This window comes from Lissotriton helveticus, chromosome 1_1, assembly GCF_964261635.1.
Source record: "Lissotriton helveticus chromosome 1_1, aLisHel1.1, whole genome shotgun sequence".
In the NCBI taxonomy this organism is placed as follows: Eukaryota; Metazoa; Chordata; class Amphibia; order Caudata; family Salamandridae; genus Lissotriton; species Lissotriton helveticus.
In genome coordinates this window covers 31537527-31560053 of record NC_136057.1, presented here as the reverse complement: position 1 = coordinate 31560053, position 22527 = coordinate 31537527, and the positions used below count along the sequence as shown (strand labels likewise).

The 22527-nt window shown below is 47.3% G+C and overlaps 1 protein-coding gene across 1 annotated transcript in view; it reads right to left on the bottom strand.

Annotated features, from left to right (window-relative positions):
- Positions 1-12763: 12763 nt before the first annotated feature.
- The window catches only part of STX3 (syntaxin 3), a 284482-nt gene continuing 274718 nt past the window's right edge, over positions 12764-22527 (bottom strand). The window contains exon 11 of the mRNA XM_078677102.1: positions 12764-12889. The gene's annotated coding sequence lies outside the window, so the exon portion shown is untranslated. The remainder of the gene's footprint in view (positions 12890-22527) is intronic.

Sequence of the window (22527 nt, the reverse complement as noted above, 5' to 3'; positions counted from 1 at the left end):
TGCGGTGGATTGAGAGCCACTACTAGCTGAGTATCGTCTGCGTAGGTGATAATTTTTACCCCAAAGGGGCGGACGATCTCGGCTAGAGGGCTCATGTATATGTTAGAAAGCGTAGGGCTCAAGGAAGTGCCCTGCGGTACACCGCAGCCAAGAGGCTTGCTGGGGGAGGTGCAGTCGCCCTCAAAAACCTGGAAGGAGCGGTTGGAGAGGAAGGATTCAAGCCAAGCGATTGCCTTTCCTGAGCTTTCCAAACCGCTAAGTCGATGTAGTAAGATGTTGTGGCTCACAGTGTCAAAGGCGGCACTTAGGTCGAGGAGGATGACAGCTGCAGAGCCTCCTTGGTCCAAAATCCTCCTGGCCTCCTCTGTCACTGCGACTAAGGCGGTTTCAGTCCCATGGAGGGGGCAGAATCCCGTCTGGGTGGGGTCCAGTAAGTGATTGGATTCTAGGAAGTCTGCCAAAACATGGCATGTTTCTCTAGGAAATTACTTAGCCAAGGCAGCAGGGAGATTGGTCGGTAGTTGGTGGGGTTGTTTTGATCCAGATTTGTTTTTTTGAGGAGGGCTTTGACCATTGCTCGCTTCCAAGGGAGCAGGACCGTGCCGGCAGATGGGGAGGCATTAAGTAGATCAAGGATGGTTGGTAGAATGTGGCCAGTGACTGAGAGTAGGGTATGTGGGGGTGCCGGGTCATTCGGAAGCCGGATTTTACCTTGTGCATGATAGATTTTAGTTTGGTGGGGTCCAGGGGAGGGAAGTGATCAAGTGAGGCTAAGGACTGAGGCCCTGGTTCAGAAGGATTGGTGAGCGGGGTCTGGGGTGGGGGAAAGAGGTGCAGATTGCTTTTATTTTGTGAAAGAAGAACTCTGCTAATTTGTTACAGCGGGTTTGTGCATTCAGGGGGTTTGGGGGGTTTTCTGGGAGCTTGAGTAGGGTTTTCGCAATGTGATATATTTCCTTGGTGATTAAATCAAAAAGAGACTAGCTCAAGTTACTTTAGGGGAGGGGGAAGACTCTGATATGTTTTGTCACGGAGTGTGAACACCCAGCAGGTGTGTTCAAAAGGCCCTCACCCACCAACCTAGTTGGTGGCATGCTTCATCATCGGGCCCACCCAGTGGCACCTAGCGTGCCCCGGGTGTGCTTCAACGCCTGACTACAGCGGAGCTGGTATTTTACTGAGTGTGCGGTGAAGATAGTTAAGGAAGTGATGTTAAAACGGCTGAACGGGGGTTCCTTAACTGGCTGGGAGTGGAGGTTCATATAGTTGGAACCGCTATCTGGAAGTGGAGGTTCATAATTTTGGCAACGCTAGTTGGGAGTGGAGGTTCATAATGTTGACACCGCAGGCTGGGAGTGGAGGTTCATATTGTTAGCACTGCTGGCTGGGAGTGGAGGTTCATATTGTTGGCACTGCTGGCTGGGAGTGGAAGTTCATATTGTTGGCACTGCAGGCTGGGAGTGGAGGTTCATATTGTTGGCACTGCAGGCTGGCAGTAGAGGTTCATATTGGCACTTTTGTCTGGAAGTGGAGGTTCATACTGTTGGCACCACTGGCTGGGGATGGAGGTGTCATACTGTTGGCACCACAGGCTGGTGATGTAGGTTCATATTGTTGGCATCACAGGCTGGGAGTGGGGCTTCATATTGTTGGCACTGCAGGCTGACTGGGGGTGGAGGTTCATATTGTTGGCACCACAGGCTGGGAGGATAGGTTCATATTGTTGGCACCGCAGGCTGGGAGTGGAGGTTTATATTGGCATCACTGGTGGGGAGTGTAGGCTCATATTGCTGGCACTGAAGGTTGGGGGAAGAGGTTCATATTGTTGCCACTTTTGCTGGAAGGGGGGATTCATACTGTTGTGACCACTGGTTGGGGGTGGAGGTTTATATTGTTGGCCACGCTGGCTGGGAGTGGAGGTTCATATATTTGGCACAGATTGCTGTCGGCAGGTGGAGGTTCAGATTGTTGGCACTGAAAGCTGGCTGGGGGTGTGGTTCATATTGTTAGCGCTGAAAGCTATGGGGCGAGGTTCATATTGTTGGCACAGGTGGCTGCTAGTGAAGGTTCATATTGTTGGCACCACTGATTGTAAGAGGAGGCTCATATTGTTGGCACCGCTGCCTGGGGGTAGAGGTTCATATTGTTGGCACCAGTAGCTGGTGGTGTAGGGTCATATTGTTGGCACAGCTGGCTGGCAGTGGAGTCTGATATTGTTGCTACTTCTGGATGAGAGTGGAGATTCATATTGTTGGGACTTCTGGCTGAGGGTGGAGGTTCATATTGTTGGCATATTGTTGGCAACGCAGACTGAGGGTGGAGGTTCCTATTGTTGGCACTTTTGGCTGGCAGTGGAGGTTCATATTGTTTGCACTGAAAGCTGTGGGTGGAGGTTCATATTGTTGGCAACGAAGACTGGGAGTGGAGGTTCATGTTGTTGGCATCGCTGGTTGAGAGTGGAGGTTCATATTGTTGGTACCACTGGCTGGGGGTTGACAAATCATACTGTGAGTAACCGAAGGTTGAGAAGGGAGGTTCATATTGTTGGTACTGCAGAATGGCTGGTGGCGGAGGTTCTTATTTTTGCACCACACGCTCCCTGGGGCGGTTTTAGGTTCATATTGTTGGCACCGCAGGCTGGGAGTAGGGGTACATATTGTTGGCACTGAAGGCCGGCAGGGGGTCGGGTTCATATTGTTGGCAATGGGTGGTGTTTCATATTGTTGGCACCGCTGGTTTGTGGTGCAAGTTCACATTGTTGGCACCGCTGGCTGTGAGTGGAGGTTCATATTGTTGGCACCGCTGGCTGCAAGTGGAGGGCATATTGTTAGCACCGCAGGCTGGGGGTGAAGGTTCATATTGTTGGCACCGCAGGATGGGAGTGAATGTTCATATTGTTGGCACCAAAGGCTGGGGGTGGAGGTTCATTTGTTGGTACCGCAGGGTGGAGGTTCATATTGTTGGCATCTTTTGGCTGGAAGTGGAGGTTCATAATGTTAGCACTGAAGGCTAGGGGTGGAGGTTCATATTGTTGGCTCTTCTGGCTGGGATTGGAGGTTCATATTGTTGGCACTGCTACCTTAGGGTGGAGGTTCATATTATTGGCACAGCTGGCTCGGAGTGGAAGTTCCTGTTGTTAGCACTGCATGTTGGGGGTGGAGGTTCAAATTTTTGCACCGCAGGCTGGCTAGGGGTGGAGGTTCATATTGTTGGCACCTTTTGGCTGGAAGTGGATGTTCATATTGTTGGCACTTTTGGCTGGGAGTGGAGGTTCATATTGTTGGCACTGCAGTCTGGGGGGGGAGGTTCATATTGTTGGCACTTCTGGCTGAGAGTGGAGGTTCATAATGTTGGCATCTCTGGCTGAGAGTGGAGGTTCATATTGTTGGCACCGCTTATTGGGAGTGGAGGTTCATAATATTGGCACTGCTGGCTTGGGGTGGAGGTGCATATTGTTGGCACTGTTTGTTGGGGTGGAGGTTTATATTATTGGCGCAGCTGGCTGGGGGTGGAGTTTCATGTTGTTGCCACTTCTGGCTCGGAGTGGATGTTCATATTGTTAGTACTGCATGTTGGGGTGGAGGTTCATATTGTTGGCACTGCAGGCTGGCTAGGGGTGGAGGTTCATATTGTTGGCACCTTTTGGCTGGAAGTGGAGGTTCATATTGTTGGTTCTTTTGGCTGGGAGTGGAGGTTCCTATTGTTAGCACCGCAGGCTGGGGGTGGAGGTTCATATTGTTGGCACTTTTGGCTGGGAGTGGAGGTTCCTATTGTTGGCATCGCAGGCTGGGGGTGGAGGTTCATATTGTTGGCTCTGCAGGTTCATTTTGTTGGCTCTGCAGGTTGAGGTTCATATTGTTGGCACTTATGGCTGGGGGAGGAGGTTCATATTGTTGGCACTTATGCCCGTGAGTGGAGGTTCATATTGTTGGCCCCGCTGGCTGAATTGGAGGTTCATATTGTTGGTACTGCTTATTGGAAGTGAAGGTTCATATTGTTGGCACTGCTGGCTTGGGGTGTAGGTTTCTATTATTGGCACAGCTGGCTGGGGTTGGAGTTTCATATTATTGCCACTTCTGGCTCGGAATGGAGGTTCATATTGTTGGCACTTCTGGCTGGGGTGGAGGTACATATTGTTTGCACTTTTGGCTGGAGGTGGAGGTTCATATTGGTGGCACCGCAGACTGAGGGTGGAGGTTCCTATTGTTGGTACTTGTGGCTGGTAGTGGAGGTTCATATTGTTTGCATTGAAAGCTGGGGTTGGAGGTTCATGTTGTTGGCATCGCTGGTTGAGAGTGGGGGTTCATATTGTTCTTCCTCTGGCTGGGAGTTGAGGATCATACTGTTGGTACCACTGGCTGGGGGTTGACATTCATACTGTGAGTAACCGCAGGTTGAGAAGGGAGGTTCATATTGTTGGTACTGCAGACTGGCTGGTGGCGGAGGTTCTTATAGTGGGCACCGAAGGCTCGCTGGGGGTTTTAGGTTCATTTTGTTGGCACCACTGGCTGGGAGTGGAGGTTCATATTGTTTGCACTGCTGGCTGGGGGTGGAGGTTCATATTGTTGACACCCTTCACAGGTTCATATTGTCGAAGGCAGGCTGGATGTGGTGGTTCATATTTAGGCTTTCCTGTTTTCAGTTTCTATTTTTGGTAAATTCTGGTGTTTTTTTTTCCAGTGTTTTCAAGTGATTTCAATACCTTAAAAAACAGTTGTTATCAGTGGTTCCGTGTTTTCGTGGCACTAAAAACAACAGAAAAAGTGTTTTTCCGGTGTTTATGGAATGTTTTGTTTTTATTATTGCTTGCTTTCTGCACTGATAGAACATGGTATATAGACAGTGTATGTTTAGTGTATATGAGGTCCAAATAGATTTGTGCAAATTAAACTTATTGTAGTACACCATACAATACTTCTTCAGTGGGTCTTTGGTCAGGTGCACTCACTCTTTCCTCCCATGTAAACTTCTGTGAAAAGGCCATCTAAACATTGGCACTTGAGACGGGCAACACCAAAACAGCCATTACAGAATTTGTTAACTCTTGCCACTGACATAGCTTTCCATGCCAATACTGGTGTACTTAAAAATTGCGATTCTCAGGGCTGGTTTTGCAACATTTGTGTTGAGCTGGCCGCTTATGCCCTCAGAGTTATTGAAGCGTTCAAAAATGAAGCAGCACTTTTGAAACTATGGAGGAAATTCTCCTTCACTGAAGGGATATAGAACTTGTACAGAGTACCACAGTGATATTTCATTGACTTCAAATGCCATTGGTGGTGAAGGGACATTTCTATGCATCATTGCAAGCTATTTCTGATGCATTGTAAAACAAACAATCCTGATTTGCTCTTCAACATTGCTTTGCTTACCAAGTCTACACCAACCATGCTGAACACTTGGTAGACAAGAGTGTTTTCAGACTCTAGTTTTTTATTATATCCACTACAGCAGTTATGTTTTCCTGTAAAAATCTAAAAATGCAGTAGAGCGTACTTTATTCACATCACGATCAATAGGCGAACAAAGATTCTCTCATTTCTTGCCTTTGGTATCATCACTCAGCAAAACTTCTGTACACGATTGCCACATGGATAATATGGTATTCTTGACCTCTAGGAATGAGACCCATCAGCTAGGGAACACACTTTGGATGACTCTTTCTTTGATGCCACACAAAGCACAAAATGATAAATATTTGCATTTTAGTTCCTGTGCATGAGGAAACAGTGCACCAGAATGGACTGAAAAGTCAATAGCATCCCTCATTAACTCTGAAGATTGTAACGATTCTTTCAGCATACCATCTAACAAGTGGCAATGATCTCATACAGGGAATCACTTCAGCTCGGGTATCAATTTTGACAGGTCATCACACAACTTTTTCATATACGTAGCTGAATCACAGCAAATACAAACAAAATCATGCCAATCTATGTTGGACTTGGAAAGTACCTTTTTTGCAGAGCATTCCAAGTGGCACTGAGTTCCATGTTTTCCAAAAGTCTGGTGTCATGTTTTCACCACTATCCCAGATGATAACGCTCTTTATACATATACTTGTCACTATACCTTGCATTGAATTTTTAAAGCCTGAGGTGTTGGTAATTCACCTACTATCAATACTGACCCACTAGAAACAGTGGGCTGATGTATTAAGGGTTTTTACCCATTCTCTGTGGGTAAATGTGTTGACACATATAAGGAAAGATTCCTATGAAACCAGCCATTTTACCTATGTATAACAAAGTTACATTGTATTGGCCCCTTCAGGATGAAAAAAAATTACTCTTTTTCCTTTCTTTGAATGTCATTTAGTTTGTGGTTGTGCAGGTGTTTTTCCAGGGTTTATATGTTTTCACTGGTGAGGGCTATTTCTCTTTCAGTGGGGTTTTGTCAGTTATTATAGGTTTAAACCTAATTCCCCACAGCCTATTCATATTGTTGGCACTGAAGGCTGGCAGGGGGTGGGGTTCATATATTTGGCAATGGGTGGTGGTTCATATTGTTGGCACCACTGGTTTGTGGTGCAGGTTCATATTATTGGCACTGCTGGTTGGGAGTGGAGGTTCACATTGTTGGCACCGCTGGCTGTGAGTGGAGGTTCATATTGTTGGCACCACTAGCTGCAAGTGGAGGGCATATTGTTAGCACCGCAGGCTGGGGGAGAAGGTTCATATTGTTGGCACCGCAGGCTGGGGGTGAAGGTTCATATTGTTGGTACCGCAGGTTGGGGGTGGAGGTTCTTATTGTTGGCACCACAGGGTGGAGGTCCATATTGTTGGCACCTTTTGGCTGGAAGTGGAGGTTAATATTGTTAGCGCTGGAGGTGGGGGTTCATATTTTTGGCACTTCTGGCTGGGAGTGGAGGTTCATATTGTTGGCACTGCTGGCTTAGGGTGGAGGTGCATATTCTTGGAACTGCTGGCTTAGGGTGGAGGTGCATAATCTTGGCACTGTTTGCTGGGGTGGAGGTTCGTATTATTGGCATAGCTGGCTGGGGGTGGAGTTTCATGTTGTTGCCACTTCTGGCTCGGAATGGAAGTTCATTATATTTGCACTGCATGTTGGGGGTGGAGGTTCATATTGTTGGCAGTGTAGGCTGGCTAGGGGTGGAGGTTCTAATTGTTGGCACCGCAGGCTGGGGGTGGAGGTTAATATTGTTGTCTCTTCTGGCGGGGGTGGAGATTCATATTGTTGGCACAGCTGGCTGGGGGTGGAGTTTCATATTTTTGCCACTTCTGGATCGTAATGGAGGTTCATATTGTTGGCACTTCTGGCGGGGTGGAGGTTCATATTGTTGGCACAGCTGGCTGGGGGTGGAGTTTCATATTATTGCCACTTCTGGCTCGGAATGGAGGTTCATATTGTTGGCACTTCTTACAGGGGGAGGAGGTTCATATTGTTGGCACTTCTGGTGGGGGTAGAGGATCATATTGTTGGCACAGCTGGCTGGGAGTGCAGGTTCATATTGTTGGCACTGCTGGCTTAGGGTGGAGTTGCATATTGTTGGCACTGTTTGCTGGGGTGGAGGTTCATATTATTGGCCCAGCTGGCTGGGGGTGGAGTTTCATGTTGTTGCCACTTCCTGCTCGGAGTGGAAGTGCATTTTGTTAGCATTGCATGTTGGGGGTTCATATTGTTGGCACCGCAGGCTGGCTAGGGGTGGAGGTTCATATTGTTGGCATCTTTTGGTTGGAAGTGGAGGTTCATATTGTGGGCACTTTTGGCTGGGAGTGTAGGTTCTTATTGTTGGCACTTCTGGCGGGGGTGGAGGTTCATATTGTTGGCACCGCAGGCTAGGGGTGGAGGTTCGTATTGTTGGCACTTCTGGCGGGGGTGGTGGTTCATATTGTTGGCACGGCAGACTGGGGGTGGAGGTTCATATTGTTGGTACCACAGGCTGGGGGTGGAGGTTCATATTGTTGGCTCTGCAGGTTGAGGTTCATATTGTTGGCACTTTTGGCTGGGGGAGGAAGTTCATATTGTTGGCACTTATGCCTGGAAGTGGAGGTTCATATTGTTGGCTCCTCTGGCTGAGAGTGGAGGTCCATATTGTTGGCACCACTTATTGGGAGTGGAGGTTCATATTGTTGGCACTGCTAGCTTCGGGTGGAGGTGCATGTTGTTGGCACTGTTTGCTGGGGTGGAGCTTCATATTATTGGCACAGCTGGTTGGGGGTGGAGTTTAATGTTGTTGCCACTTCTGGCTCGAAGTGGAAGTTCATATTGTTAGCACTGCATGTTGAGAGTGCAGGTTCATATTGTTGGCACTGGTTGCTGGGGGTGGAGGTTCATATTATTAGCACATCTGCCAATGAATGGATGTTTATGTTGTTGGCACCGGTTATTGGGAGTGGTGGCTGGGGTTGGAGGTTCATATTGCTGGCATCAAAGGCTGAGGGTTGAAGTTCATATTTTTGGCACTTTTGGCTGAAAGTGGATTTTCATATTGTTGGCACTTCTGGCTGAGGGTGGAGGTGCATATTGGCACAGCTTGATGGAGGTGGAGGTTCCTACTGTTGGCACCGCGTGTTGGGAGTGGAGGTTCTTATTGTTGGCACCGAAGGCTGGCTGGGGTTTTTAGGTTTATATTGTTAGCATCACGGGCTGGGAGTGTGGGTTCATATTGGCACCGCTAGCTGGGAGTGGACGTTCATATTTTTGGCACTGCTGGCTGGGTGTGCAGGTTCATATTGTTAGTACTGCAGGCTATGGGTGGAGGTTCATATTGTTGGCCCTTGTGGCTAGGGGTGGAGGTTCATATTGTTGCCACTTCTGTCTGGCAGTGGAGGTTCTTTTTGTTGGCACTGCTGGCTGGGAGTGGAGGTTCATATTGTTGGCACCTTTTGGCTGGAAGTGGAGGTTCATATTGGTGGCACTTCTGGCTGGGAGTGAAGGTTCATATTGGTGGCACTTCTGGTTGGGAGTGAAGGTTCATATTGTTGCCACTTCTGGCTGGGGGTGTAGGTTCATATTGTTGCCACTTCTGGCTGGGGGTGGAGGTTCGTATTGTTGCCACTTCTGGCTGGAGGTGGAGGTTCTAATGTTGCTACTTCTGGTTGGGAGTGAAGGTTCATATTGTTGCCACTTCTGGCTGGGGGTGTAGGTTCATATTGTTGCCACTTCTGGCTGGGGGTGTAGGTTCATAATGTTGCCACTTCTGGCTGGGTGTGGAGGTTCATATTGTTGGCACTTCTTGCTGGGAGTGAAGGTTCATATTGTTGGCACTTCTGGCTGGGAATGAAGGTTCATATTGTTGGAACCTTTTGGCTGGAAGTGGAGGTTCCTATTTTGTAGCACTGAAGGCTGGGGGTGGAGGTTCATATTGTTGGCACTTCTGGCTAGGAGTGGATGTTCATATTGATGGTACTTCTGGCGGGGTGGAGGTTTATATTTTTGGCACTCTTTGCTTGGTGTGGAGGTTCAGATTGTTGGCACCGCTGGCTGGAAGGCTGGGGGTGGAGGTTCATATTGTTAGCACTTCTGGCTTTGAGAGGAGGTTCATATTGTTGGCATGGCTTATTGGGAGTGGAGGTTCATATAGTTGGCACTGAAGGCTGGGGGTGGAGCTTAATATTGTTGGCACCACAAGCTGCAAGTGGAGGTTCATATTGTTGGCACCTGTTGGCTGGAAGTGGAGGTTCATATCTTTAGCACTGAAGGCTGGGGGTGGAGGTTTATATTGTTGGTACCGCAGGTTGGAGGTGAAGGTTCATATTGTTGGAACTGGAGGTGGAGGTTCATATTGGTGACACCACTGGCTGGGGGTGGAGGTTCATATTGTTGGTACCGCTGGCTGAGAGTGGAGGTTCATATTGTTGGCACCGCAGGTTGGGGGGGGAGGTTTATATTGTTGGCACCGCAGCCTGCTAAGGGTTGAGGTTCATATTGTTGGCTCGGCGGGTGGAGGTTCATATTGTTGGTAGTGAAGGCTGGGGGTGGATGCTCATATCTTTGGCACTGCTGGCTGTGGGTGGAGGCTTATATTGGTGGCACCACAGCCTGGCTGGGCATTGAGGTTCATATTGTTGGCTCCGCAGGCTGAGGGTGGAGGTTCATATTGTTTGCTCCGCTGGCTGAGGGTGAATGTTCATATTGTTGGCACTGGATCCTGGGAGTGGAGGTTCATATTGTTGGCACCGCAGGCTGGAGGAGGTTCATATTGTTGGCATCGCAGGCTGGCTGGCGGTTTTAAGTGCATATTGTTGGTAGCACTGGCTGGGAGTGTGAGTTCATATTGTTGGCACTGCTGGGCGGGAGTGGAGTTTCATATTGTTGGTACCGCTGGCTGGGGGTGGAAGTTCATGTTGTTGGCACCGAAGTGTGGGTGTGCAGGTTCATATTGTTAGCACTGCAGGCTATGGGTTTAGGTTCATATTGTTGGCACTTCTGGCTGGGGGTGGAGGTTCATATTGTTGGCACTTTTGGCTGCGGGTGGAGGTTCATATTGTTAGCACTGCAGGCTATGGGTTTAGGTTCATATTGTTGGCACTTCTGGCTGGGGGTGGAGGTTCATATTGTTGGCACTTTTGGCTGGGAGTGGAGGTTCATATTGTTGGCACAGCTGGCTTGGGGTGCAGGTTCATAATGTTGGCACCCCTTGCTGGGAGTGGAGGTTTATATTGTTGGCACTGCAGGCTGGGAGTGGAGTTTCATATTGTTGGCACCGCAGGCTGGGAGTGGAGGTTTATATTGTTGGCACCGCAGGCTGGGAGTGGAGGTTTATATTGTTGGCACTGCAGGCTGGGAGCGGAGGTTCATATTGTTAGCACCGCAGGCTGGCTGGGAGTGGAGGTTTATATTGTTGGCACTGCTTATTGGAAGTGGAAGTTCATATAGTTGGCACTGCTGGCTTGGGGTGGAGGCTCATATTGTTGGCACCGCTGGCTGGGGCTGGAGGTTCATATTGTTGGCACCGCTGGCTTGGAGTGGAGGTTCTTATTGTTGGCACCAAAGGCTGGCTAGGGATTTTAGGTTCATATTGTTGGCACCGCCTGCTGGGAGTGGAGGTTCTTATTGTTGGCACCGCTGGCAGGGGGTGGAGGTTTATAATGTTGGCACTGGTGGCTGGGAGTAGGGGTTCATATTGTTTGCACCGAAGGCTGGCAGGGGTGTGGTTCATATTGTTGGGAATGGGTGGAGGTTCATAATTTTGGCACCTCTGGGTGTTGGTGGATCTTCATATTGTTGGAATTGCTGGCTTGGGGTGCAGGTTCATATTGTTGGTACTGCTGGCTGGGGGCAGAAGTTCATGTTCTTGGCACCACTGGTTCATGGTGGAGGTTCATATTGTTAGCACAGCTGGCCGGGACTGGAGGTTCTTATTGTTGTCACCGAAGGTTGGCTAGGGGTTTTAGGTTCAAATTGTTGGCACCACAGGCTGGCAGTGTGGGTTCATATTGTTGGCACCACAGGATGGGAGTGTGGGTTCATATTGCTGGCATGGCTTATTGGGAGTGGAGGTTCATATTGTTGGCACTTCTGGCTGGGAGTGGAGGTTCATATTGTTGGCACTTCTGGCTGGGAGTGGAGGTTCATGTTGTTGGCACTTCTGGCGGGGTTGGAGGTTTATATTTTTGGCACTTCTGGTGGGAGTGGAGGTTCTTATTGTTGACACCGCAGGCTTGGAGTGGAGGTTCATATTGTTGGCACCGCTGGTGGTAGTAGAGGTTCATATTGTTGGCACTGCTGGCTGGGGTAGAGGTTCATATCGTTGGCACCGCTGGCTGTGGTAGAGGTTCATATTGTTGGCACCGCTGGCTTGGAGCAGGGGTTTGCATTGTTTTCACTGCAGCATTACCGGCTGAGAGCAGAGGATTGCATTGCCACTATAAACTGAACGATTGTTTCCTTCCGATGTGTATGGATCACATGTAGAATATGTCCATGGGTCACCTTTTCTGGACTGAGGCAAGAGGAGGAGGCAGGCAGGCAATGCCTCAATATGAGGCCCAAAATGTTTAGTAGCCAGACCAGTTGTAAATTAATCAGAAATGTAGATGGCGCGCAGTGTCGCCCAGTAATGGAGCAACGTCACACATCACATACATAAAAGTTTAACAAGTCCCGAGTGGGCATCCATTACACTCAGAATCTGACACCTTGTAAGTTTCCACAAGCTTTATTGTTCTTCAGTGTATACACCGTTACAGAAACAAAGCACCCACCCCTCTCCCTAACTACCCACTTCCACCCCTCCCAATTGTGGCTGTCGCTCGCGTGGTGCAGTTGCACCCTGTGCTGTTGCAAGAGGTGGCAGGCTCGTGTAGTCGCAGCACCCCTCCAGAGTGTCACAGCTTGTCCCCAGGCATGTAGGTACCCCTTCCCCCTCAGTGTGTGGTAGTAGCTACAATGTGTATAAATGCATATGCTGTGTCTTTTTTGAGTTTGTGGGTGACTGTGAAAGGTCCCAGGTACACAGGGCAGCAGGTGTGCCCTGCCTTCTCACTCACAGCTCTTTCTGTGTACCACACCCCTAGAGGCAGCCACCCATGTCTGAAGGTCAACTGGCCTCCTCTGGATGACTTTATGGGTTTGTACTGCATTGATGTGCCCTAGTCTGTGGAGAGAGCCCACTGCAGATTCACACGCCCCAAACTCGCTGTCAAGAGGTCATAACCTTCGACCCCTACCCACCTCAGTAAGAACCAGTGAACTGGAAGTGAAATGCTGAGTGTCTTTCTGCCACCCCTTCTCACCCCCTTGGTAGAAAAATGTGTTTAAAATGGTCAGACAGTTAACTCCCTAGGTTGTGCGCCGGCCCAGAGTATAACATATATATGCAGCGCCGGAGGAGGAATTCTGGGAGGTCTGCAGTCCACATCCGGCTGGGCAGTCTTTTCTTGTTCTCCAGGAGCCGAGGGTGAGGGGGCAGAGAAGGGATGTCCTGCAAAAGAAAAATACTAGACATTCAGAATTTGTTTCCCCATCTCACCTGTGCTGCAGAATGAGGCTGCAGCTGTCCTGGTCTGCCCTCTAGCGGCGGGGAGGGGGGACTGCAGCTTGAGCTCTAGTAGTGCACTGGTGAGAGGACAATGGAACACTTGTCAGTTGCTGCACTCTAGTGGTAATAAAGGAGAACTACACTCAGTCTCACATCATATGCTATTAAGTGGCAATTCCTGCTGGCACCTCTGTCTTGCGCTCTCTTCCCTGCTCTTGGGTAACCCTGGGCGTAGTTGCACGTAGTTTACTTTGAGCTACATGTAGTACACAAACTGTTGGCATTGTGTACTTGTCTGTAATGTGCAATAATTGCAAATGGCATCTTGCACAGTGCCAGTTATGACAAAATAAGTATCTCTATTGTTATATGCTGAAGAGCATATAGTACTTTCACAATAGTGAAACTGAAAAATTTGCAAGCAGGGAGAGATGATGATGATTATGGGATCCTCCCTAACCTAGGGAGGGCACCAAGCAGATACCTTGAAAACAAAAAGCACATCTTGTTGAACGATTCGGTGGTGGTCCTATCCTCTTTGGCCCACCCAAGCACAGTTATTGGCAAAAAAACAATCACAACCAAAGGCCCTGCAAAGCATTATGGGACGAGATTAGAGGTGGGCAGTGAATATTATAGTATCCAATATCAAAATAATTCTACAAAGAGCTGCAGTTCAACTAGTCGTTACTAGATGTCCTTCAGGAGTCAAAAGCAAAAGCATTAAAATTATTACATCAAGCTGCAGTTCCACTAGTCGTTACTTGATGTCCCTCACGAGTCAAATGCAAATGCTTGATGAAAGGGTTTCAATGCTTTTGCATTTGACTCGTGAGGGACCTCTAGTAACGACTAGTGGAACTGCAGCTTGATGTAAGAATAATTTCAATGCTTTGCATTTGACTCGTGAGGGACATCTAGGCCTGTGTGAAATTTAACCTAGTAAGGTATCTGTTCCTGACATCTTTGGTTTGTTTACAGGAGCCTCATAGTGTGTTGGGTTAATGTCCCTGCTGCAGAGGCATTATTGTGAATCTGAAATGACTCCATCCAGTTCACGGAGGGATGCTATGAAGTATTATCTGCCTTTCAAGAAGGTTTTATCATCTATATAACTCTTCGAGGGTCAACAGGCTGAGGATACGGTGCAAACATGACTACTGTGGGACCATAATCAGGGCATACAAGTCTGGAAGCAATTGTATTATAAGTGAGTTCTCTGGACATTCACACACAACACCAACTAAATTGTTCTGATGTTTAAATCTAGTATTCCAATATTTGTGCGGTATGAAGGCACTTTACTTTGCTTTTTTTTTAAATGTATTCGACTCCTTTGAAATTCGGATTTTTGTTTTAGCAAAAACAATATCTAATTTATGGTCATAACAAATTGGTGTTATGAGTTCCTATGTAATTAATGTAGTAAATGCCTAATACTTGATGAACATTTAAATGTTTATATGTATTTGTGTGTGTGTGTCTGATGCAACCTGTATTATTCATGCATAGACATTTCTTTGCCCTCCCGGTGGCCATAGCATGTTAATGCATATTTGGTTTATGAGTTGATAAGAACACTAACTGAGAAACCGGATATTTTCTGAAAATTCATTGATGTTACACCTAGAACCGGGTGAAGTTGTAATCATGTCTACTTTGGTGGGTTAATTCAAGGGGTTTGGTGTTTCTCTTGTAAAGTGTTTTGAGTTTGTCTCTCTAGGCGCAATAATTAAAATCCACCAAGTCCCTGCATCCTGATGTCTTGTCCAACAAGCCGCAGGGATTTGATGGTCACATTGCATCAGCATATTGGTTCCTTGTTTCTAAGGCACTCCGTCAATCCCAGGAGCCCTCCAAGAGGGGCGGCCTTCCAAGGCTGGGGCACAGCTAAATGTACACTGGTAAAGGAAAGCTTCAGCTGCCTTAGATAGTCTTACCAGGGTACATGGTTGTGAGGGACCAAATCCTAACTTCAAGTTAAGGCTGACCATGAGGTTGACTAAACGTAGTACAAGGACTAGGTCAAGAAAGCTACCTTTGGGATTAGTCTACTTTTGGGAAGTCGAAATGCTCCATGTGGCAAGGTCAAAGGTGAATCTAAGTCTGATGCCTGTAGGCCTGGGCCCCTCTAAAGCAGATTATTTTGGTGGGAAAAGTTAAGAGCGAAAAATTCGAGTTTTGCTCCAACAAACTTCTCTCGTCAGGTGGATACTTTTCACACCTTCAACCAGTCAAGATTTCTACGTTTGTACTTAGTTTCTTTTTTGGAGCACAAAATCCTCCCGTGGAGCAAGTCTGACAGCTGTATTTAACTGAGTACCCTCGAAATTGGATATCTTTGACACAAAGTCTAGCAGAAGGTCCCGGAAGGCAAAACATTTCCGTCTCACTTCTGCCAGCTTTTTTTGGAGCAACTCCTCGAAGGCTATCAGGACCTCGGGAACTCACTCTAGTAAAGGTCTCTAGCAAGATCCAGTTGGAACTGGTCACTCCAGGAAAAAGGCCTCTCATAGCTTCTGATGCCCACATCATCACACCGGAGCTCAGCCATCTGACCCTTGGAGTCCACTTCTTAGCATTGGGTACATGTCGGAGCAGCTCCAGCCCTTCAGGTTTGTACACAGTTCACGGACAGCAGGTTTAGTCATCTGTCTATACACAGGTCCAGAAACCTTGGAGAAGCTGCGGGGTGACGTGACACTTTCATGAAGCAGCAGTTCAGCTCTTTGTAGAATTTATAGTATTAGCTCTCAGCTCAGGGTTTCAATGCTTTTGCATGTGACTCGTGAGGAACATCTAGTAACGACGAGTGGAACTGCAGCTTGATTCAATGCTTTTGCATTTGATTCGTGAGCGACACCTAGTAACGAAGAGTTGAACTGCAGCTCTTTGTAGAATTATTTTGATATTTGATACTATAATATTCACTGCCCACTGCTAATCTTGTCCCATAATTTTTTGCAGGGCCTTTGGTTGGGATTGTATTTTTGCCCATAATAACTGTGCTTGGGGTGGTCCTAAGAGGATGGGACCACCAACGAATCGTTCAGCAAGATATGCTGTTTGTTTTCAAGGAATCTGCTCGGTTCTCTCCCTAGGTTAGGGAGGATCCCAAAATCATCACCTCTCTCACTGCTTGCTAAATTAATACTTTTCCCTTTTGTGAAATGACTATATGCATTTTAGCATTTAAAGACAGAGATTCTTGTTATTTTCCCAAAAATATATGAGTTCTCTGTTGGCGGAGCGTAGTTGCGGCTTTGACAGAGTTTTTGTTCACCTTCGTGGAGTTCTGCGTAGTAGTACTCACCAACTACGCCCACCCTTAGTCATGGCATTATTTATGCTCTGCAAACGGATGTATGACGTTACAACGCATGCTTTTACCACGCATGCTGTTACAACACATACCATTACAACGCATAGCGCTTTGGGGTGCTGGATAGTGAATAGTTTAATTTACTATTCCAACTCCAGTCCCCGTGGACACTATGGAATGTGTTGGATAGTAAATTAAATCTATTCCCTATCCTAGAGCGCCCCCAGCGCAATTCGTTGTAATGGTTTTCGTTGTAAAACCTGCGTTGTAATAGCACTGCGTGGTAAAAGTTGTGTTGTAAAGGATGTTTCCCTCTGGAAACAGTTTTCACACATAATCAAATCTTAATCAAAGCAAAGGCTCTGAGGGGCATTGCAGCTTCAGGCAGGGCAATGTTAAGTAGCCTACAGGCGCTTCAGGTAGGAAAAGCTTACCTTTGTAGAAGTTACATCTCCTCAATATTTATCAAAAGCAAACATTCCCCTCTGAATTGGACTTTTAATATTAAAACAGTGGTTGAATTGATTATGTAGCTTATTTCAAAGTTGCAGAATTAGCATTCTATCTTTTCATCTGTAACAAGCCACAACCCCCGTTTGGTGAAATAGCTTCTGCAGGCTAGTCACTGTAGGAACATGCCATCCTTAAATTGTTTCATGTTACAGGTTTAATCTATAAACACTGTCCCTTGTGGGCTGCAAAACCTACTTTAGGGTGACTTACCTAATATTTAAAAACTAGGTTTAGTAGTAGATTTTTTTTATTGTACTTTGACTGTGTTAGGTTGTGTGTTAGACACCCACTTCAACTCTTGTGTAAAGTGTGGGCTCACAGTTGGTGTTGTGGCACTTCTAGTACACATAAGAGCTCCAGCTGTGTCATGACCTGCCATCTAGTGGTAAGACACGAGAACTGCAGCATTTTCAATGCATGACCTCTAGTGGGAAGATGGGAGAAGTGCAGCTCTCATGGTCACACCACCAGTGGAAAAACATGAAACATTCAGCTGTCATGGATTTTCATTTATTAGAATGTTTTGAGAGCGGCAGCTGCCCTTTGGTGAAAGTGCATGAGAACTGCCTCATAATTAGACCTGGGTGAAATATTAATTACAACAGAATAAATGGAGTCATTTTGTGTTACTCTTGTGCAGAGAAATTACAGAACATTATGCCCACTTGCGTAATTAGGAGCAAAAAAGGCCTACAGCACAAGCACAGGTACTGAGCGGGAGCAGCTGTTGCTGTTCGCACTTGGTTGCATTTCAGGCTATTTTCTTAGCGCAAAATGCATCCTCTGGTCCATTTTGGACGCAAGGGCGCATTTGGTGCTAAAAAATAGCTCTAAGTAAGGGTTATGCTCCTTGCAACATTGTGCTGTAAATTCGCTACAGCAAATTACTCTAGTTTCACCCACCCCTACACATAACAGGCTCTAGAGAATTGGGAACATGGAAGTACAGTGGTGTTGGACTTGGCCCTTCTGGCAGGTTCACCCCTGAACTTTTTGCCTTTTAATGTTACATCAGTATAATGATTTCTGGTCTTTGCGCACTTTAGCACTGTGGCGCAGTGTAAAGTGTGTGCGCTCTCTGAGTGCGGGTGTGAGATTGGCCTGCCCTCCCATAGGAATGCATGGGGAATGTGTGTGTCCATGGTAATTCCTGATGCGTGGGGAGTGCAAGGTTGAGTTTGGTATGTGCACACTCGTGAGGTTGAATGCTGCGCGATGATGGTTGCAGCTTTAATGTGTCTAGTGTGGAAGTACCACTTCTAGAAGTTGGCATGTCTGTGCAGTTAATGTAATTTGACTGTCTGGCTTGTGATTGGCTGGAGATGGCTGGTGTGCCTGGCTCTAGGAGTCAGGATGGGTCTGCCCCGGTGGTGAATGGGGAGATCTGCATGTTGATGGAAGGAGGGGCTGCACCTGGGACCTGAATAGGGCTGGGCTTTCCCTCCACAATGCTGGATCCGCCCCCTGTGGTGCGACTGATGACCCTAACATGTCCTCTGAATGGCGAGAGGGGCTGAGCAAAACAAAGTGCTCCAGAACCAGCTGCATCTGGTTTTCCCCCACCCTGCACCCTAGAGACAAAGGGCCACATGCATCACTGTAGAATTTTGCATTTCCTAAATTGCGAAAATTAAGGAATCGCAATTTAGGAATTGCAAAATCCTATGCATCAAGAAATCCTAAAAGTTTTTAGGATTTCTTAATTTTCGGTATTTGCGATTCCTTAATTACGAATCGCAATTAAGGAATGGCATTACATTGATTCCTATGGGCCTAGAGGCCCATAGGAATCAATGCCGTTTTGCACTTTTTTATTTTGCGAATCCCATTTGTTTGATGCATTGCAAGGGTGCAGAGGGGGGTCCAAAGGACCCCCCCCCTGCACCCCTGAAATGTATTTTAAAGTGCATGTTTCACACACACATGTCCTAAGGATATGTGTGTCTGTAACATGAAAGTTTAAAAAATGCATTTTTGAGCATTTTCATAACTTTTCGCAAATTACCACGAGGTTCAACCTCGTGGTAATTTGCACCCCCTAATTGCTAATTCGCAATTTGAAAAACAATCATGCATTGCTTTTAAGGAATTGCAAATTTGCGATTCCTTAAAAGCATTTGCATTTTTGGAAATCACTAAAAATAGCGAATTTCACAAAAAGTATGATGCATCCCAAAAACTTTTTTAGGAATCGCAAACGGCCAAATTTACCGATTCACACCGTTTGCACTTCCTAAATAGGTTGATGCATGTGGCCCTCTGGGATTTGGTGTATAAAAAGAGGCTGTGACCTCATATTAAAGGTTCTTGTGTTTCTACTTGAATCTACCAGGGGCGTGCTGCTGCTGGGGCCCAGGGAATGTGGAAATTTAGTTCGTGTACTGAACATTATCTACGCCATCTTGCAGACTCACGTATGAGAATACACGACAGCCATTTTAGGTACCACGGTCTCCCTGTTCACGATCGCCCCTCAGCACATTTCCCTGACCATGCAAGCCTTCCCCGCGCACCCTGGCTGCCCCGCGCTCACATGCACAAGCCATGGAACCCCCCATGACTCTGTCTCAGGGAATCACACCCCGCGCCTGACCAACACCTCCTTCCCGTCCATGAATACCCCTCTGTGGATAAACCCTTCCACCACGCTCGATTGTCCACACCAGTCCTTTCCGTCCATGAATACCCCTCCTTTGATGTCCCCTTCCTCTGAGCCTGAACGTCAGCACTGACTGCTGGTCATCCTCTAGCCCGAAGATACAGTTTATTGCCCATTACCGTACGCCCTCGCCTCTCCTGAAAGAGGCCACTATTGATCATGACATCCCCGCCCCCGGAGATTCGATCAGGCGCACACATTCCAAAGAGATCGGCAGAACACTCAGCTGCGTGATAGCCCCTCCCAATCATATGAGGGGAAAGGGTCTCTACTGTTGTCATGTGTTGGAAGGGGTTGGAACTGGGGGGTGTCGGAGATATCATTCTGATGTCATTCTCATGCTCTACAATGTCCCTATTGTAATAAAGGACGTTCACATGTCTTAAACCAGTGTATAAAAGACCAGGTCTCAGAGAGGTAGGGAGAGCACCTCGAGACGATACCTCGTTGTCCGATCTGATGTGTTCTACTCCGTCGGAATAAAACTTGTTTCCTGTCTTCCAGTCTCCAGCGCCTGCCTCTTTATTTAGTAACTTCGTATGGTATTAGAGGCGTTCCACGCCGGGCAAATTTAACTTAGGAAACAACTTCTGAAATCGCCTGACCATTGTAAATTGATCTTTATCAATTGGCGTCCCAAACGCGGGGCCCATCAGCGACACGTGGATCCAGTGGGAGAGGTCCCGACGACAGAGTGAACGACTGCAACGATCGGAAGAGCTCCTGTCCGATAGACCCTCGTCTGACAGCCGATAATCTGAACTTCACTGATTCCGAGCAGACCTCTCCCGAGTGATCTACGGTCCTGACTGGGAACCACCAGGAGTACCGCGATAGCAACAGAGAATAGAGGACGATCGGGCGCTGGAAGCGGAAGACGAGAAACTGTCCATGCGGTCCGGGTAAGGTCGTGACACACGACAAATTGCGAAATTGATTGATTGTTTGAAAATACTAGTATTGCCTATTGATTGCTTCTGGGAGATTCTCTATTTGCAAACAAACACAGAGTCGCCATACTCTGTTTAATCTTTGCAGATAGTGAAGGGTAGGCAACGCAAAAGTTTAACACGTCGTGCCTATTTTTTCCTCCCCATTGATTGATTGAATCGAGCATTGAATTGTTCAAAGTTGGTTCTCTAAGGATCTTCTCTGTCTACAAACGGGGAAGAATAGGAATATTCTCTCTCCCTTTGCCGATAGTGAAGGGTAGGTAACGCAAAACTTTAACACGTCGTACCTATTCCACTCCTTCATTGATTGATTGTTTGCCCAAACATTGACTGTTTTGGGAATTGGTTCTTTCTGGAGGTATTCCCTGTTTGCAAATAGCGTAGAATAGAATATTCTGTCCAGTCTTTGCAAATAGTGAAAAGATAGGTAGTGCAGGCTTTTGCCCCCCATTGTAATCCGTCATGCCTATCTTCTCCCCATTAGCTCATAGTTGGGTCAACCCGGACCGCTTATTAGAGATGAACCATCCAGCTCCACTGGAAGGCACCCCTAATAAGGACATGTTTACTAAACAAGGACTAGTCGCTATAGCTTATAGTAAGTTATGGCATAAATACACAAAAAGGGATCCTAAAAACCAGTGGCCACTGATAGGTTCTTTTGATGAAAATAAAATAAAAACACTAGAAGCAGCTGTAAAAATAAATAAGGTAACGCCCACTATGCTTGTTAGTATTGGCATGTGGCGCAAAGAAGCAGACCATCGCAAGAAAAAGGAAGAAGCAAAAACAGTGAAAGAATTACGCAAAGCAGCCCATCTGGCTGCAAAAGAACTAGATGAAGAAATAAGAAGAAGAGAGTAAGTTAAACAAACGCAAGAACCAGGACTGACAGGTCAATGCCCTGTCAGGACCACCTCTGCGCTCTACCCGGAGATTCCCTCCAAACAGCGGGCAAATGACGAGTTACTGCTCGGTCCTCCAATTATCTACATGCCTCCTCCATATGCTCCCAGCCAGCCTCTAGCACAACACTCACCAGTTCCAAGTGCAGGTATGGGTGACCACAGCGCTAGTGCCCCGGCTCTTACGGCCTTCGCACCAGCCGCGTTGGTAACAATAGCAGATGAGCATGAGACCAACAGGCATCTAACAGCTAGACCAAACAGGTTGAGCAAAGATGAGCGGGATGGAATCGACCAAATAGCAAAAACCCTGGTAGAACGAAAAGAGAGCGAAGAATATACGATGAATATGCACAACTCGCATGCCGGTAGTCACAGACGGCATTTTATTTTACGGTTCAGCTACCACACCCTGAACGCGTATGAGGATAGGTACCAGACTAAGGGTACTGCTAAAGTGACGGCTCTATATAGAAGGGTCGATGTTGGAGATGGGGCTGAAAGCGATGTGACGGACCTCTTCATGCAAACGCTTGAGGTCTTCCGCCACCTCGCGGAGCAGAAACCAGAAGTCAAGATCACAGTCCCTGAGACGATTGGGCCCTCATTAGAAGCAGCCAACACCATGATGCCTATCAGAGAAGCCGCCCCCTATTGGGTTCCCCCAAGAGGTCAGGGAACGAACGATGATATCAACCATGTAGACGCGAAAGGGAGGGTTGTGTACAACTGGGTTTACCTACCATGGGATCGGCAAGATATTTTAACTTTTAGACAAACCCTGCCCGATTTAAGAAAGAACCCTACAGCATTTTATACTGAATTAGGCACAGCCTTGGGCTCAACCATAATGACTCTAGCGGACATGGATTTGTTTTTCGGGTTGTGTCTGCCGGCTGATGTGTGGAAGCAAATCCGGAGAGCCGACCACACAGATCTGTTCGGACACACCTGGACAAAACTCGATGAACTAGATAGGCAGCGAGAGCCCGGAAAGAAACCTGTAAAAGACATATTGGAACTCCCCGACAAAATAGTGCAGAAGCTAAAAACGTTGATCCCAGAAAAGAAGGTAGACTGGTCGATAGTCACAGCCTGCCGCCAGAAACCTCAAGAGGACGTATCAGAATACTTCTCACGATTTGAAACAGTGTTCTCCGACTACAGTGGCCAAGACATGACCACCGCAACCGGACAACACCTATTCGTGCAGAACTACGTAAAGGGGC